Source organism: Etheostoma spectabile, chromosome 4, assembly GCF_008692095.1.
Source record: "Etheostoma spectabile isolate EspeVRDwgs_2016 chromosome 4, UIUC_Espe_1.0, whole genome shotgun sequence".
Classification (NCBI taxonomy): Eukaryota; Metazoa; Chordata; class Actinopteri; order Perciformes; family Percidae; genus Etheostoma; species Etheostoma spectabile.
Genome location: NC_045736.1, coordinates 618210 through 621894, shown reverse-complemented (window position 1 = coordinate 621894; position 3685 = coordinate 618210). Strand labels below are relative to the sequence as shown.

Below are 3685 nucleotides of genomic sequence, written 5' to 3'. Positions count from 1 at the left end.
TCATAATCTGACAAAAATCATAATGACTTTTGTGCCTATGAAAAAAACGACGGATTCAGCACCTTCATAGCCTATTTCTCCCTTAAAGTGCCCATATTATTAAAAACAAAAACTCTTTTCTGAGATTTGGGGGGTTATTTGTGTCTGCTGGTGCTTCCACACACATACACACATGGAAATAACTATCCAGTAGGTTTTGAGTGAGATCCGGTTTTCTAATGCTCCTCTGTCTTCAGTCTCCGGGTGAGCTGTCAACCATCTGCACGCTTTTCTACGTCCTAGAAATGAGTTGCTAACCGTAGCATGCTAGCTCGTTCTCTCAATGCAAAACGCTGCACAACAGCCACCCTATTAGCACATATACTCCCAAAGAACTACTTTCCTGTCCCTGTTGTGTGCAGGTAGTCCACAAGTGGCCCTCGTCTAGAAGATTTCTCCCAGCTATCCCTTACTGACCAAGCGAAGAAAAGATTATTTAGCTGATGGGGCTTACCTCCTACTGAGACGGAATTGCCTCCCAACAAAGATGTATAAGGGAATGTCTCACTCGTGTACTAAAAAGGTGAGAGATTTCTCCACTTATAAGCTAGAACTAGTTAGATGGTCTCTACTCGTACTAAAACAGAGAACCTAAACACACAGGGTTGAAAACACGCTCTGCTAGCCATTATTGTACGTAAACAAAAATATGGTGTTTTTAACATTTGTATGGACCTATATTGAGAAAATATCTAGCGTATAACTTTCAAGTACATTATGAAGCTGAGCAGTATACAAATAGTCTGGCACTTCCGAAATCGTAACCGAACCGGGACAGACGCTCTCGAACCAGACGACGCGTACCAACTTCTTATAAAATTTCCCATACTATATCCGATACAATACATTATGTATCACGTATCTATTATTGCGATTTAAACATATTGCAATATTCTGCCATAGATTGCAATTTATAACTTTTTGTCCAAGTCCAGTTTTTTGGCACATTTCTAATGACGTCCCCAAAAGGAAACTTGTCACATCTGTTTCTAAACTAAAGAACACTGTCTCTGTTTGTTCTATATCACTCAATGGTATTGCCATAAAATGGGACAAACTGACCCACAAACACACCCACACACCACCACATACTATTATATATATTATTATATATATATATAATATATATATATATACACATACATGCATGCATACATACATACATGCATACATACATAATAAAAAAGATCCATACTTGGCACCTGTGTATCGATACAGTATGGCCACTGAAATTATCGCGATCCTCTGCTGCATTATTTTTAATTATTATTTTTTTCCCCGCTCTAGTTTCAGGACCGCACCACCCCACGTGCTTTATTATTTAGCCACTGTGGTCATGTGCTGTGTTTGCTGTTTTCCCTCTGTCGGACATCAGCTGTAACGGAGTCACGGCTCTCCCTCCCACAATCAGCGCTCTGACGCTGCGGAGCTCAACGTACGCAGAAACCTTCTCTGCGTCCGTGCCAGAATGTAGGTGTGTGGTGTATGTGTGTTGTGTGTGTGTGTGGGTGGTGTGTGTTACAGAGTGTGTGTGTGCAGAGTGTGTCCTCTTACCTGGGACGCGCGTTTTTGTGCAGATGGCGGCGCAGTTGAGAAGATACTAACAAAGAAAGGGAAGGCAAGATCATCCTTTATGATAGAATATCATAAAGATCCGGGGTAAAAGAGGCTGAAATGGGTTTCCCGGGGGTGGGAGATTGGGTGAGAAGGGACGTCATCCGTGAGGAGCTCAGAGTAGAGGGACGTCCAGCTGAGAAGAGGCCTTGGGGAACACCAAGGACTAGGTGGAGAGATTATATCTCCAACCTGGCCTGGGAACGCCTTGGGATCCCCCAGTCGGAGCTGGTTGAAGTGGCCCGGAAAGAGAAGTTTGGGGTCCCCTACTGGAGCTGCTGCCCCAAAGACCCAATACCGGATAAGCGGATGAAGATGGATGGATGGATGGATGGATAATAAAGTTTTTTTCCCCGCCATTATGCAGTGAGGGAAGAAAGTATTTGATCCCCTATTGTACATTTGCCCACTGACAAAGAAATGATCAGTCTATAATTTATGATTTATGATTTATATTATGATTTATTTGAACAGTGAGAGACAGAATAACAACAAGAAAATCCAGAAAAATGCATGTCAAAAATGTTATAAATTGATTTGCATTTTAATGAGGGAAATGTTTTTCTGGATTTTTGTTGTTGTCATACAGTATATGTACACTATAAGACTAAAGTGCAGCACCCGAGCTGTTTTGTTTGCACTAAGTACATACAACAGAAAGTGCTTCTCTATGTAAAAACATGGTGAAGAGATTAAAACTAGAGCAAGAGGGCAATCTGAGACACTGCTATTACTTTCACCGGTTGTTACAGAGAAGCAGAGTGTGCAAATAATCCCTTTTCAAAAGAGATGGCGACATGCATATGAGACCACAGAGTCCTCTGTATGCACCGCCACACCCATCCCAGTCCCCTAAAATACACTTCCCCCTAAGTTTGACCGAAGAGGAAAAAAAGAACTCCAGTCCCCAAATAACGTCTGTGACACAGAGAACCGGGACACCGCCCAGTCTGTCGGCCTGCTGATAGGCCGAGGCTGGAGACAGGGAGGCTTGTGACTGGCTGTTAAAATCACCTGACCAAAAGTCCATTTTGGGACTTATAATTGTTGATATGATAAGGCAGGCCTGCTTGGTTCTTTCAGTGAATATGTGTATAAGATGTACAAAGAATATGTTTAGAAGTATCCAAAAACACCTCATTGTTCAATATCCACATTTCAATACCTAAGGAGTAAGTCTCAGCAGGGTCAGTGAGCCAATCAACAAGATCTAATAATGTCTGTGATTGGCTTTCTCGCATTAAACGTCGTAGAGACACGCAGGAAAAGTTACACAGAGACGGCTCTTGTGTGAGTGTGTGAAAGACAGGGACGTTTTTGCATGTTAGCAAAAAAAACTTTTTTAGATACATTTTTATTTAAATACATTTATTTTTTTTTAACCAATAGTTGCATTTGGTCCAAATTCTTAAATTCTAGTTAATCATGACCTTTCCTTCACGAGCTCTGCTTTGGCTTGGCGACTTGCGGGGGGGCTTTTGGAGCGAACAGACTGGACGGCAGCCTGAAAAAGGGAGGGATGTTGTTTCTGATTTAATATCCGTTGAACTCGTGCAGACTTCACTGCTGCTGCTGAGAGCCTCTGAAATAAGACCACCGGGACGGTTTTAATGGGTTTTTAAAAGGTTGGCCAAGCTTGGGGGGAACTCAAATCTTCAGATCTGCAGACCTGATAGAAAAATGTTCCTCTGAGCAATTGCATTGGAATTCTCTCTAGAAAAATCCATGCTCTATTCAGATAAGTGGATTAATTTCATTGATTAATAAAAGAAGGAGTTCCTGTCTCCAGACAAATCAGAGAGCAGAGGGACTGAAAGAGAACGGAATAATGGACAACAGCTTTAAGTTTAGGCAAGAGTGCATAAAAAACACACAAAAATTGCCAAAAGGGGAAAAAAAAGTTTTGTATATATACACATGATCTAATAAGACATACGTAAAATAATTAGACAAAACACATAAAGGGGACTCCGGGAATGTGCTGTATTTATATAGCGCTTTTCCAGTCTTAACAACTGCTCAAAGCGCTTTT

At 41.4% G+C, this 3685-nt stretch overlaps 1 protein-coding gene across 1 annotated transcript in view; it reads left to right on the top strand.

Annotated features, from left to right (window-relative positions):
• Positions 1-3685, top strand: part of lrch1 (leucine-rich repeats and calponin homology (CH) domain containing 1) — a gene marked incomplete in the record, with an annotated part of 222442 nt that overhangs the window by 58019 nt on the left and 160738 nt on the right.